Here is a 16,291-nt window from a genome sequence, read left to right as displayed (position 1 = left end):
CCCCCTCCACTGAGGAGGAAAGTAGTTTAGCTCCTAGTTTGACAAAATAGCGGCTGAGCGTGCAGAAACAAAACCAACCAAATTGCTAACTGCGCCATCAGTTCTGCCACCCAAAAAAGCCGAAGTCGCTACTTCTGCATTCCTTGCCAGGGCTCAATGCCCCACCCCAGCCTCTCAGACGCCATTTTCTCCAACATATGTTCTCGCTGCAGATCCATGGTCAGCCTATATGCCCCCATGTGTCTTTTTTCTTTCTGTCTGTCTGTCTTGTCTATTTTTCTGTATCTCTCATTCTCTCTCTCCCCCGCCCCTCTCTCTGAAATGACACTGGAAGGACCCAGCCACGGCACAGTGGCAGGGACCACACCCTCTTTTAATGCAATGAAGAGGTTATGCTTGTGTTTTTCAGCCAATCTGGATCCCAGGAACCCCCCAACCTGCTTTCCACGGTTTCTTGGGCACCCACTAAGTGGTTCAGTCTTCACCCGTCCAAAGCCACAGCCCTGGCCTTCTCCACACAGACTACACCTGAGGGAAGGAGGTCCTAAGTGCTCCAGAAGAAGACCTCGTGGCTGGCGTGCATGCCCCATCACCTGGGAGAGATGTGGAGGCTTTGGCGGGGCGGGCCCAGAGAATTTCCCCTGATGGGCCCCAGGCCCTGGTGCTCTGTTCTTGCTTATGTGTGCTATAGTAATCGCTGACTCCCAGACGCAGGTGGCGGCAGCCTAGGGATCTAGCCCAGCAGTGCGAGCTGGTGCTTCCAGTTCATCTTTGGAGGATGAGGAAAATTGGGCCAGAGTTGCGATTCACAGACTCCAGAAGGTAAACGGCAGTAGCTGCGGCAGGAGGATGAACAGAAGCCAGGCTTGCATCGCTGAATGGCTGCTGGAATAGCAGGAAGTCCCTGCTAAGCCACTGGTGGGTTTGCTGACATTTTTGGGACATAGGGGTGCATGCCATCATGCTCTCCAGAGCAGAGATGAAAATGCCGACTGCCATTGCCATGTGCTCCTCTTTGGGACAGTGTAAGACCTGCCAGGATGGCAGGGATAAGGGGGGTGGCTGTGGCCTCATGTGCATGGACTGATTTCCATGACTATGACCCGAGTGAGCACTGGCTCCTCTGTTGGATAGACTTAAGGATTTTGGACAATGTGAAATACCCTGATGGGGGTGGGGAGCAGCTTTGCTAGAGGCCCTTCCCCTGCCCCAGGAAGCTTTCCCCTTGGCTAGAAAAAAGGCTGATGACATTTTGTGCTTTTGGCAAAATGCTCAGAGACTGGTGAAATGTACCTTTGTAATTGTTGAAATTGTATGATTTGTCATGTTGTTGCAATTTGTGTAATATGCCTTGCAACCATATGCAGTATGCAGCCCACGGCAAGCCAGTTGTTCTGTGTTTGGACACTAGGACCTTTGTGGGAAGAGGGCGTGCATGGACCCACATCCATTTTTTACAATCAAAATGGAATTGTGTTTAATGGCACTAAGAAGGTCTCTGTAACACAATGGGAAGGAAATGACATCCTGACCCTTAGGAGTAACTCCCTGTTTAAGACCCCCATTCTACTTCCTAACTAGTCAAACATTACAGAAGCTTGCCTCATTGATTAATCCAGCTAATCTATTAGCATATAGTATAATAGGTATTATAGTTGTTTTAGTTCTACTAGGGTTTCGTTGCATAATGTGTAGCATTCAGAAGATACAACAACAGCAAGGTGTCATTCATCAATTGGCCTTAATTAAAAGAGAAGGGGGAGATGTGGGTAGAGTGCAGAGTGCATTCCTAGCAGCTGCTGCTGATGCAATGCTGTGAGAATACTCCAGCTCCCAGAATGCTCCTGGACATACCCAGGAAGGGAGCTCGCCCACTATAAGAAAGTGACTCAGCGCCAATCACACAGCTCCCTGATCTTTTCAGCCATTGGCTATGAAAGGCACTCTGGAACATCCTATTGGCTGAACCCATGTATATAAGCTAGCTTACTTCCTGAATAAAGTGGATCTGCGTCACTAAACCTGGTCCCCGGAGTCGGGTCTTTGCGTCTCCATCATCCTCAACCCTGGCAGGACTTGTCCACAGATCTATATGCCAAAAAATTGGACAACCTAGGCAAAATGGATAAATTTCTAGAAACATACATTCTTCCAAAACTCAATCTGGAAGAATCACAACCTAAGAAGACCACTTACAACAAATGAAATTGAAACAATTATCATAAAACTCCAGCAAACAAAAGTACTGGACCAAATGGCTTCCCAGTTGAATTTTACCAAACATTCAGAAAAGAACTAATACTTATCCTTCTGAATCTATTTCTAAGAATTTAAGAGGAGGAAAGACTTTCAAGTTTATTTTATTAAAAAAGCATTACCCCCATTCCAAAACCAGATAAAGACACTATAAAGAAAGAAAACTATAGGTCAATATTCCTGATGAACACAGATGCTAAAATTCTCAACAAAATATTAGGAAACTGGATCCAGCAATACATTAAAAGGATCATACATCATGATCAATTGGGATTTATTCCAGTGAGGAAGGCTGGTACAGTACTCACAAATCAATAAGTGTGATTCATCATGTAAACAAAATGAAGAATAAAAATCACATGATTATATCAGTAGATGCAGAGAAAGCACTTGATAATATCCAGCACCTGTTTATGATCAAAACTCTGAGCAAAGTGGGAATATAGGAAACATACCTCAACATAATAAAGGCCATATAGGACAATCTAACAGTGAACATCATACTCTATGTGCAAAAATTAAAAGCAATCCACTTAAGATCAGAAACAAGACAGGGGTGCCTCCTTTTACCACTCTTATTCAACATAGTTCTGGAAGTCCTAGCCATAGCTATCAGACAAGAAGGAATAAAAGGCATCCATATTGGAAAAGAAGAGGTAAAACTGTCATTATTTGCTGATGACATGATACTGTATATAGAAAATCCTAAAGTCTAAGTCAAAAACTACTGGAACTGCTCAATGAATGTGGCAAAGTGGCAGGATATAAAATTAATATTCAGAAATCAGTGACATTTTTATACACCAACAATAAAATGTCAGAAGCAGAAATTAAGGAAATAATTTCTCTCACTATTACAACAAAAAAATAAAGTAGCTAGGAATAAATTTAACCGAGGAGGTAAAAGACTTGTACTCAGAAAATTATAAGATATTGAGGAAAGAAATCAAGAAAGATACAAACAATGGAAGCATATACTGTGTTCATGGATAGGAAGAAGAAACATCATTAAAGTGCCTAAACTATTTAACGCAATCTATGAATTCAATGAAATTCCTATTAAAACAACAATGGCATACTTCACATCCAGAACATATATTTCAGAACTTTACATGAAACCAAAAAGAACCTGAATAACCTCAGCAATCATGAAAATGAAGAATAAAGTCAGAGGTATCACACTTCCTGATATCAAGTTATATTACAAGACCACTGTAATCAAACCAGCTTAGTATTGTCATAAGAACGGTCATACAGATCAATGAAACAGAACAGAGAACCCCAAAATAAACCTACACCTTTAAGGTTAATTTATATTTGACAAAGGAAGCAAGTGTATATAATGAAGAAAGTCTTTTTAATAAATGGTCTTGGGAAAATTGGACAGGCACATGCAAACAAAATGTAACTAGATCACCAACATACACCATTCCAAAAGTAAACTCAAAATAGATAAAAGACTATAATATAAGCCTCAAAACCTTAAAAGTCTTGGAAGAAAACATAGGCAGTAAACTCTCTGATATCTCTCTTAGCAATATTTTTGCCGATATATCTCCACGGCAAATGAAATAAAGGATAATATAAACAAATGGGACTATATCAAACTAAAAAGCTTTTGCACAGCAAAGACACCATTAACAAAATATAAAGACAATCCACACAATGGGAGAACATATTTGCTGATACATCTGATAAGGGGTTAACAACCAAAATTTATAAAGAACTTCTGAAACAACACCAAGAAGGTAAACAATCCAATTAAAAAAATGAACCAAGGAACTGAATAGACAATTTTCCAATGAGGACTCACAGATAGCCAATAGGCATATGAAAAAATGTTCAAGGTCACTAATTATCAGAGAAATGCAAATGAAAACCACAATGAGCTACCACCTCACACCTGTCAGAATGGTGCTCATTAACAAATCATCACACAGTAAGTGCTGGTGAGGGTGTGGAGAAAAGGAAACCCTCCTGCACACACTGCTGGTGGGAATGCCGACTTGTGCAGCCACTGTGGAAAACAGTATGGTGTTTCTGCAAAAAATTAAAAATGGAACTGCCATTTGACACAGCTATCCTGGGTCCAATATTTAGGAATATATTCTAAGAATCCCAAAACACTGATTCAAAAGAAGATATGCACCCCCATGTTTATTGCAGCATTATTTACAATAGCCAAGATCTGGAAACAGCCCATGTGTCCATCAGTGCACGAGTGAATAAAAAAGCCGTGGTACATATTCAGAATGTATTACTATGTGACTGTGAAAAAGAAGGGACTCCTACCTTTCATGACAGGATGGATGGACTTGGAGATTATTACACTAAGTGAAATAAGCCAGGCAGAAAAAGACAAATATTATAGGATCTCACTTATATGTGGAATCTAATGAACATGGTGAACTGAGAAACAGAATAGAGGCAAAGGTAGGTCACAGGGAGCAAAGGGACAGCTGTCAGAGGAAAGGGAGATGAGAGGAGGGCATCAGAAAAGATGAAGGTATTAGTGAAATTATATAGATTGATACATAACACATAGATACAGATAACAGGACAGCAAATCCCAAAGGAAAGGGGGGAGGGAGAGTCAGGGAGAGGAGAACTAAGGGGGTGTACTGGGGGATACATTGTTTGGGGATGAGGGTGTTATATTGAGTCGGACACTTGAATCCATGTTAACACAATAAATTTTAAATATTAATTAAAAAATTGAAGAAAGAAAAAAGATCAATAAAATCCAAATTAACCAATAGCAAAACTGACAAAAAAAAAAAAAAAAGAAGAAGAAGACATAAGTTACTGATATCAGAAATGAAAGAGAGAATATCACCAAAGACCTTGTAGGCATTAAAAGGATAAAGTGATACTGTGGCCATCTCTACACACAAGAATTTTACAACTTAGATGAAATGTACCAATTCCTCCAAACCACAAATAATAAAACTCGTTCATAGTGAAACAGACAACATGACTAGCACAAAATCATTAACAGGATGATTTCATGTTATCTTAGCTCACTGTATTGCCAGCCTTGAGACTCTCTGTTGTTTTTTTAAAGCCATTTTGAGTTGAATTTTCTGTTACCTAAAGACAGACTTCCAACACATCACAGGTTTCAGAAGTTCAAAATAATATTGTAGTTGTTCAGTGTCCAAATATGATACTGAGGTGACCCAGTAGAAAGACTGGCAATAGTAGAAGTAGTAGTAGTGATAATAATAGTAGTGGTAAAGTAATAGTAGTCATAGTAACAGTAGTAGTGATAATAATAGTAGTGGTAAAGTAATAGTAGTCATAGTAACAGTAGTAGTAACAGTAGTAGTAATAATAATAGTAGTAATGAGATACTAAGCACTCACCTGTGGTACCCTGCAAAAAATTTTATAATATACAATTTAAATGCAGTTTTATACATGAGGAAACAGAAGTACAGACATTTAGTAAAAGAATAAAAACACAGAGGCATAGAATATCAAATGGGATTTTATGAAGAACTGTTTTCTTCCCAGTATAGTGTCTGGTTGTGATCTTCCTGCTCTGGAATAGAATGGGACCAAAAGAACTGTCATTTTTTCCCCCACAATAATATCCTGCCAACACAAGGGGCCAACTTTGCTCTCTCCTCCAGCCATTTTCAACTATTAGAACATAGGTCACTCTTCGGTACTTGCTGAAGACACCCAGTGCTTTCTGAAACACACACACACTCTGAACGGATACAGAGTGCCTGAGAAAGCTCTAAGTTTAACAGGAGAAATACCTCTATGATTTTAAAAAGGAATATGCAAATTTACTTTGTTTGCTTACTGAAATAAGACCCTTAAAAAATTCAGTGTTTAATAGTATGCTCAACTTGCTAATTTCAAATAATTACTTTCCACTAATTTCCTGAAAATTGAAAGAAAAAAATTACATGCAAGTGAACTGAAAAAAAAAATGAACAGATGAGCACCACTTATTTCTACACTTCTCAATGCTTATGAGGCAACGGTCCAAGAAACCACATTCCTGCACTTGTAAATCAGCTGCCAACATGAATGTGATTCTTCAGCTATGAGAAAATGTCTTTCGAAGGGTACAGGTTAGTTAATATTAATATCTCCTTATATACTTTGGGAGATAACAATATTTGTCCTGATAAGGCCCAGTACTTTTTTTCTACCTTTGTATCTGGACTTGTCAAGAATCAGTCATGACATTTTGTATATTTTCTTTTTCTCCCTCTTGTCCTTGCCCTCTTTGGGATTAATACCAAAAACATGCTTTCCTGAAATAGTGGTAGATATAAACATCCCCTATGCTAAATAAAATCTTGAGGCTTAGGAAAATTTCTCTTAGGAATAATAAAAGTTTCAGTGTTACAGAGCAGCTACAAAGCAATAATTTTTTAATTGTGCCAATGAAAGTGTTCAACTTTATGACGTTGAAAAACCTTTTTTTTTTTAAGTGAGAGAAAGGGAGATAGTGAGACAGACAACTGCATGCGCCCGAATGGGGATCCACCAGGCAACCCCGTCTGGGGCAGATGCTTGAATCAACAGAGCTATCCTCAGTGCCCAGGGTGACACACCAACCAAGCCACTGGCTGTGGGAGGGGAAGAGGGAGAGGGAGGGGGAGAGAAACAGATGGTCACTTCTTCTGTGTGCCCTGATCAGGAACTGAACCTGGATCATCCATACATTGGACTGATGCTCTATCCACTAAGCAAACTGGCCAAGGCCTGAAAAGTCTTATCGTAAATCAATTCATTGGTGTCAAGGGTTTTACTTCAAGGGAAAGAAGATGGATGAATAGAAAGCAAAAAGAAAGGAAAGAAGGAAGGAAGGAAGAAAAGGACATGGAGGTAAGGAGGGAGGAAAGGAGAGAGAGTAGGAAGCAGGGAGAAGAGGAGAGAAGGAGGAAAAAGAAATTCAAGTTGGAAATCAGGTGCTTGGGTAAGTCAACTTTGAATAGCAAATAGAAAATTTAGTCCAGTGGTTTTCAACCTTTTTACACTTGGAGACTGGTGATCTAGCCAGCTGGAAATGGAAACACACAACGAATGAAGTTTTATCACACATAACAATGCAACATGGTACAAGTTGGTGCTTGATTTCCAAACTCCACGTACGATGCATTGAATACTACTTAAGTTTGTCCAAATGCTTTTTGTCTGTCGCTTATGATTTGTAAATGCTTTGCACCATGCAAAAGGTTGTCCAAAAGAGCCTAAAACTTCCATAGATATCTAAGACAATCTCAATAGGATTTTCATGATACAGTATTCACAGTATCATGTATGATTTTTATGAATAGTATTTCAATGATACAGGCTGATAAATAGCAATTATCAGGGTGATTGCAAAAGCAAATTCAACTAAGATCACTGAGTCTATAACCTTCATACAACATCATGGTGGTTAACTATTTCAAGGACCAACACAAAATTTCTGGCAGAACGTACATTGAAAAACACTGATTTAGCCAAAATTTTCAGCTCTCTATTGGTTACTGTTTGGAGAGAATCACTGACAGGTGGAAATTAAACTCAGCATAAAGGTCCTATTCTGTTAGTTCAGTTAACTTTATACCTGGCATGTAGATGGCTCTTGGGAACTACTTGGCAAATAAATAAATGAACAGGTAAATGTATAAGTTTCTTTTTGTATGTTACTAAGACCAAAGCCTACATATGTTTAGTGAATTGCCCAAAATTAAACAGAAAAAATCTTAGGTACTTAAAGTATATTAGATAGAAAATGTAAGAAAGATCACCAGTTAGGACCTAAGAGATGTGGAATGTGGCTGGGAGTTTGTTTTGTATTTGACCTCCTGGGTGTCTAGATTGCAGAAGGCAGAGATTCATCCATATTGTATTCTGCTGTATCTTCAATGTCTACCTTAGAATCTAGTACATACTAGATACTCAATATGCTTTTTTTTTTTTTTTTTTTCTGAAGCCGGAAATGGGGAGAGACAGTCAGACAGACTCCTGCATGCGCCCGACCGGGATCATCCACCCGGCACGCCCACCAGGGGCGACGCTCTGCCCACCAGGGGGCGATGCTCTGCCCCTCCGGGGTGTCGCTCTGCCGCGACCAGAGCCACTCCAGTGCCTGGGGCAGAGGCCAAGGAGCCATCCCCAGCGCCCGGGCCATCTTTGCTCCAATGGAGCCTTGGCTGTGGGAGGGGAAGGGAGAGACAGAGAGGAAGGAGGGGGGGATGGAGAAGCAAATGGGCGCTTCTCCTATGTGCCCTGGCCGGGGATCGAACCCGGGTCCCCCGCATGCCAGGCCGACGCTCTACCGCTGAGCCAACCGGCCAGGGCCTCAATATGCTTTTAAATACTTCCCATCTTCTCATCTGTATAATTTACTTTCCCCATATGAAAAATGATGAGGTTGGCACCAAGGTGCTCTGAGTGCTTCCAATTTCATGTCACTGTGAGAAAGGGCATCTGCTCCCAGACCTAGTTTCACTTCCACTGCTCAAGTTGTACGAGAAGGCACATGCAGGTGGATGAGGTTACAAAATCCTTTCTCCAGTCTTACACCACATCACTCTGAGCACTTATTTCCACAAGAAAAACCACAAGAATGCAGTCTTAATTGCAAACAGGGAATCCATCAATTACTTCATTGTGGATTTTATAAAATGAATTCCAGAATCACCACAGACCTCCCAATCACCCAACCTCAGCAGCCAAAGATTTGCAAACTTTCACCTTAGGTGGTTCTAGCCACTCTTTCCTAGAGAAGAAATCAAGTGACATTCTTTCTCCACATCTTCTAGGAGTACTCAATAGCAACAAACATCCTAGAGAAAAACAGCAGCAAAACGCTCCATGTTGTAGAGGATCGTGTCCTCAAAAGAGACTCATTCCCCCATACTCCCAATGAAAGCCCTTCCACATCCTTTCAGGACATCCTCACCAATTAAAAAAAATAGTAGTGAAGGAAATGTTTAATTTATGTTCTTTTCTTCAACTAATTCCCAACTCTCTTCATTCGGGTTTCTCCAGCAAGGGAGTAGAATGGGAAATAACTAACTTGTTTACCCATCCTCCAGCCCCCTTTGTCTGGTCATCCGGATTTTCTTCCAACCATCCCCCAACCCCCTTACCTAGTTAATGATATCCCCATCTCTTCCTTCCACCTTGGCATGGCCATTTAAACTAGCCAATCAAGAAAAAACAAGATTGTATGGTCAACACTCCAGCCAATGGAGCAAGACCCAGCATCCTAGGGCCTGCTTTAAGGTAAAAACAGAATTTGCCCTCCGCCCGCATGCTTGCTAGCTGGCTTTCAATAGCAGCAGCAAGCCCTTCTGCAGAAGTTATTAAAGTTTTCTTGCGAGATATTTTGTCTCCACGAGTCTTGCTTAATGCCATCTCTAACAATAGCGAACACTGAAACACAGACAAGAAAATTCTAAGGAATTGGCAGCATCGCTTCCTGTTTGTCCGGAGGGAGAGGAAACTTACTTACCAAGAAGACCCATGTATTGCCTCTTTTGTGGACTCCTTTCTGAAGGACAGCCCCAGCAGTGGCTCACTCTGGGTGGTTATAAAATAATGTATAGTATCTTCAGGACAGTCCTTGTCAGGAAGCCAAGAACTCTGATTTAGCCTCTGACAGACTGTGTCACTTTGGAAAGGTCACCTTCCACTCAGAGTTTAAGACTCCTCAATTTTAAAACTTACTTTCCCTTTTCAGTAGTTATAAGATTCCTTTTTAAAAGATACTTCACTTAGTCTAAAAATGATATCTAATAGTAGAAATGTTTAAAAATAAAGTAAAAGAAAAATTAACATTCATAATCCTACTATTCAATGATAATCACTGTTAACATTTTTGTATATTTCTTTTGCTGAGACTGCTTGGGGTTTTAACATCACTGAATGTATTATCTCCCAGTGAGGGTTGCCTCTTCATTGACAGTGTGAGTCTTGTACTTGTGCCAACAGTGCTGTCCATATATTAAGAAGTTGAGGTATTCCCCTTGGTATCTATCTCCCTAAAGACTGTGATAGTCTTTTGAATGCTCTTGGTAGTAAGCCTTATGAACCTGGTTGTGTTATAAAGGTCATTTGAAGATAAGTCACATGACTAGAAGAATGATCCACCTGGGTGTCTCCATTTGGTGTTTATCATCATTTCATTATCATCACTATTATTATACAGTTTAAAGATTATTTTTTAATCTTTCTCTGGAGTTGCCCAATTTTTAATATTTAAATATACAGAAGAGAGGCATAAATCTCATTGTTTTAGAGCAACAGATCCTAAATTGTGTTCTATGGTACAGCAAATGATGAAAAAAAAGATTCCTGTGGTCAAGAGTTTGGGAAAAGTGACCCACTTGATCTGCTCCCTTATGACTCACAAAGCACAATTAGTAATATTAAAGGCTCTGAAATTTCTTTTCAAAGAAAATCATTTAATTTTAATTAACTGTGTTTCCTAAACTTATTTGAGGTCAAGACACTTTCTTGGGAATACTACATCTGTTTGCCCATCAATCAGTCATGACAGATAGTATAGTTTGATAGACAAGCATGCAGACTCCCCTGGGCACATAGCTTAACCTCTCTTAACCTCAGGCTCCTCTCCTGCAAAATAAAAATTTAAACTTTACCCACAGGACTACTGTAAAGACTAAATAAGATAAAACATGAAAAGAGCTTAAACCAGTGCCTAGAACATAGAAAGTGTTCAAATAAATGAAGGCATTGATTATTTCTTAGTTGGAATAGATGAGATGATGAAGAGATGATGAAAACGGATAAAATTTGTGGAGGAGGGGAGGATAATAAGGGCAGTAATTCCTCTTATCCAAGATAACAACTTGTTTTCTGGACACAGAACATCTATTTCGGACATTAAGGCAATCTACATTCCAGAGAAGCCCTCCCAGTATAGAACATCTAAAAATGATCCTAAAATATACAATTCATATATTTAAATACATGAATTAACTAGTAGGGAATGGAGAAAATAACAAGAAAGCACAAATCCAAAGAAGAAAGCAAGCACTGAAACTACCCTTCACAGGGGTAATTTACAAGTCTCTAGAAGCTGATAATTTGGGTTTAACGGCTTATGCTCAAGTAGCAATAGACAAATCCTGAGACCACTAAATGTGGAAGGTTGTATTAAAGACCAGTGTATAAATTTAGGAGACCTCTAAAAGATGAATAGGAAAAAAGTATATAAAGGAATGCAAGGTGGAAACATTTGGCTGTTTCAACCCTACTATAGATGGAGCAGAATAAAAGAAAAAGATCTCCCCTCATAATTCCTCAAACAGATTTGGAGCTAGAATTGAACACCTTCTAACCAGGCTCAGGTGTAACACACCTGAAAGAAACAAAAACCAATTTTTTTCTTGAGGATCTCACTTAAAGACAGGCCCTCAAAAATGTTCCATAGAAATTGGAGTGCAAGATTTTAAAAAAGTCTCTAAGCATATTTGGAAACAAATTATAATAATCATGAAATAAATAAACTGCAGAATCAGCCCCCAGACAGACAGCAGGAGGTAGAATGACCAGATACCAAATATGAAATGAGTTTAAAGAATTATAAAAAGTATTTAATATATATACATTAATGAGCCGAATGGAAAAGACCAAATAAAATGTCGTAAGATAAAAAATTTAATAATTAAAATATAAACCTCACAGGAAGGTTTAAACATTGGTTTAGACTCAATGGTGTAGGGAAAATTAGTGACCTGAAAAATAAATGAAAAAATTACACAGAATATAGCACTTTATTAGAAAGAGAGACCAACAAATCCATCAACATAGTGAGAGATTTTTTTTTTTTTGTATTTTTCCGAAGCTGGAAACGGGGAGAGACAGTCAGACAGACTCCCGCATGTGCCCGACCGGGATCCACTCGGCACGCCCACCAGGGGCGACCGCTCTGCCCACCAGGGGGCGATGCTGTGCCCCCTCCTGGGCTTCGCTCTGCCGCGACCAGAACCACTCTAGCGCCTGGGGCAGAGGCCAAGGAGCCATCCCCAGCGCCTGGGCCATCTTTGCTCCAATGGAGCCTCTGCTGCGGGAGGGGAAGAGAGAGACAGAGAGGAAGGAGAGGGGGAGGGGTGGAGAAACAGATGGGCGCTTCTCCTGTGTGCCCTGGCCGGGAATCAAACCCGGGACCTCTGCACGCTAGGCCAACGCTCTACCACTGAGCCAACCGGCCAGGGTAACATAGTGAGAGATTTTAATGTACCTTTCTCAGTAATTGATAAGTGAAGCAAATAAAAAATTGGCAAGACTATGGAATTTTCCACCACATAATCCACCAGTTTCGATTTTTGACATCTGGGGAAAATGACATCATCAGCTGCCATTAAATCAGCTCTTAGTAATAACTATTTTACCTGGTTCCTCTTTTGTGATAGAAAGCTTAAAATGAGTCCAAGAGAAAGAGATTTTAAAACTGAAGCCTCACGTCTTCAAGAAACTTTTCTACCAGACTCTTGCAACTGGCCTTCAGTAAAAGTTATGTTTTCTGGTTTTTAAGTTTACCACTTTGAAAAATCTCATTGTTATTTGTTTTAGTTTTATTTGACTTCCACTCTAATATATACACATTATTAAAAATTTGCAAGGTCCCCAACCTCCCCACCAAAAAAAGAAGAAAATTAAAATGACCCATGATCCCATTATTTATAAACACTATTAGTATTTTAATATATTCTTTTTAGATTTTTAATATGTAATTTCATTCATTCACTGTTGAGTACCTATCACATCTCAGACTGTTCTAGCATTAGGGCAACAGTGGTGAAAAGTAAAATCCCTGTCCTTGTGGCACTTACATTTTCTTTATACCTTCATATATGTAAATCTGGATACTTTTAATTTGAAAACAAATGAGGTGCGGAAAAGCCAAATGAGATCATCAGTTAGAAATTATCCATGTTGCTCATGTATCTGTTATTTCCCACTGATGAGCCTGTTCCTTGGTAAGGAACCAGATAGCAGTAATCATGGTAGTCTTCACATCACCTGACAGACTGTCTGCTTATTTTTTTTATACATTTTTATTAATTTTAATGGGATCACATCAATAAATCAGGGTACATATATTCAAAGAAAACATGTCCAGGTTACCTTGTCATGCAATTATGTTGCATACCCATCATCCGAAGTCAGATTGTCCTCCGTCACCTTCTATCTAGTTTCCTTTATGCCTCTCCCCCTCCCCCTTCCCCTCTCTCTCCCTCTCCTCTCATCCCCCTGCCCTCTGTAAACACCACACTCTTGTCCATGTCTCTTAGTCTTGTTTTTATGTCCTACCTATGTATGGAATCAAGCAGTTCTTGCTTTTTTATGATTTACTTATTTCACTTCGTATAATGTAATCAAGATCAAACCATTTTGTTGTAAATGATCCGATGTCATCATTTCTTATGGCTGAGTAGTATTCCATAGTGTATATGTGCTACATCTTCTTTATCCAGTCATCTATTGAAGAGCTTTTTGGTTGTTTCCATGTCTTGGCCACTGTGAACAATGCTGCAATGAACATGGGGCAGCATGTGTCTTTACATATCAATGTTTCTGAGCTTTGGGGGTATATACCCAGTAGAGTGATTGCTGGGTCATAGGTAGTTCTATTTTCAGTTTTTTGAGGAACCACCATACTTTCTTCCATAATGGTTGTACTACTTTACATTCCCATCAACAGTGAATGAGGTTTCCCTTTTCTCCACAGCCTCTCCAACATTTGCTATTACCTGTCTTGCTAATAATAGCTAATCGAACAGGTGTGAGGTGGTATCTCATTGTAGTTTTGATTTGCATTTCTCTAATAACTAATGAAGATGAGCATCTTTTCATATATCTGTTGGCCGTTTGTAATTCTTCCTGGGAGAAGTGTCTGTTTATTTCCTCTTTCTATTTTTTTATTGGGTTGTTTGTTGTTGAGTTTTATAAGTTCTTTGTATATTTTGGATATTAGGCCCTTATCTTAGCTGTTGTTTGAAAATATCATTTCCTATTTAGTTGGCTGTCTATTTTGTTGTCAGTTTCTCTTCCTGAGCAAAAACTTCTTAGTCTGATGTAGTCCCATTCATTTATCTTTGCCTTCACTTCTCTAGCCTTTGGAGTCAAATTCATAAAATGCTCTTTAAAACTAAGGTCCATGAGTTTAGTACCTATGTCTTCTTCTATGTATTAATACTTTATTGTTTCAGGTCTTATATTTAGATCTTTGATCCATTTTGAATTAATTTTAGTATAAGGGGACAAACTGTAGTCGAGTTTCATTCTTTTGCATGTGGCTTTCCAGTTTTCCCAGCACCATTTTTGAAGAGGCTTCTTTTCTCCATTTTGTGTTGTTGGCCCCTTTATTGAAAATTATTTGACCATATATATGTAGTTTTATTTCTGGACTTTCTTTTCTGTTCCATTGGTCTGAGTGTCTATTTTTCTGCCAATACCATGCTCTTTTGATTGTCGTGGCTCTATAATATAGTTTGAAGTCAGGTATTGTAATGCCCCCAGCTTCCTTATTTTTCCTTAGGATTGCTTTGGCTATTCGGGGTTTTTTATAGTTCAATATAAATCTGATGATTTTTTGTTCCATTTCTTTAAAAAATGTCATTGGAATTTTGATAGGAATTGCATTAAATTTGTATATTGCTTTGGGTAATATGGCCATTTTGATTATATTTATTCTTCCTATCCAAGAACAAGAAATATTTCTCCATCTCATTGTATCTTTTTTTATTTCCCTTAACAATGCTTTGTAGTTTTCGTTATATAGGTCCTTTATATTCTTTTCTTTTTTTCTTAAAGATTTTATTTATTCAATTTTCAGAGAGGAGAGAGAGAAAGAGAGAGAGAGAGAGAGAGAGAGAGAGAGAGAGAAGGAGCAGGAAGCATCAACTCCCATATGTGCATTGACCAGGCAAGCCCAGGGTATCGAACAGGTGACCTGAGCATTCCAGGTCGACGCTTTATCCCACTGTGCCACCACAGGTCAGGGATAGGTCCTTTACATTCTTTGTTGTGTTTATTCCTAGGTTTTTTTTTGTTGTTGTTGCAATTGTGAAGAGGATTTTTTTTTTAGTTTGTTTTCTAATGTTTCATTGTTGGTATATAGAAAGGCTATGGACTTTTGTATATTAATTTTGTATCCTGCGACCTTACTGTGTTTGTTTGTTGTTTCTAGTAATCCTTTTGTGGAGTCTTTGGGGTTTTCGATGTATAGGTTCATATCACCTGCAAAAGTGATACCTTTACTTCTTCATTTCCAATATGGGTGCCTTTTATTTCTTTATGTTGTCTGATTGCTCTGGCTAGAACTTCTAGCACCTCATTAAATAAGAGTGAAGAGAGTGGACAACCCTATCTTGTTCCTGATTTAACAGGGAAAGTCCTCAGTTTTATGCCATTTAATATGATGTTAGCTAATGGTTTATCATATATGGCCTTTATCATGTTGAGATATTTTCCTTCTATACCCATTTTGTTGAGTGTCTTAAACATAAAATTGTGTTGTATTTTATCGAAAGCCTTTTCTGCATCTATTGATAAGATCATGTGGTTTTTGTTCTTTGTTCTGTTGATATGGTGTATCACGTTAACCGTTTTACGTATGCTGAACCATCCTTGAGATTCTGGGATGAATCCCACTTGATCATGATGTATTATTTTTTTAATATGTTGTATTTGATTTGCTAGTAATTTGTTTAGTATTTTAGCATTTGTATTCATTAGAGATATTGGTCTGTAGTTTTCTTTTTTTGTGCTGTCCTTACCAGGTTTCGGTATGAGGGTTATGTTGGCCTCTTAAAGTGTGTTTGGAAGTATTGCTTCTTCTTCAATTTTTTGGAAGACTTTGAGTAGAATAGGAACCAAGTCTTCTTTGAATGTTTGATAGAATTCACTAGAATAACCATCTGGGCCTGGACTTTTATTTTTTGGGGAGATTTTTAATAGTTTTTTTCTATTTCTTCCCTGCTAATTGGTCTGTTTAGGCTTTCTGCTTCTTCATGAATTAGTCTAGGAAGGTTGTATTGTTCTAG

The sequence above is a fragment of the Saccopteryx leptura genome, chromosome 9 (genome assembly GCF_036850995.1).
Source record: "Saccopteryx leptura isolate mSacLep1 chromosome 9, mSacLep1_pri_phased_curated, whole genome shotgun sequence".
NCBI lineage: Eukaryota > Metazoa > Chordata > Mammalia > Chiroptera > Emballonuridae > Saccopteryx > Saccopteryx leptura.
This window is presented reverse-complemented; position numbering follows the sequence as displayed.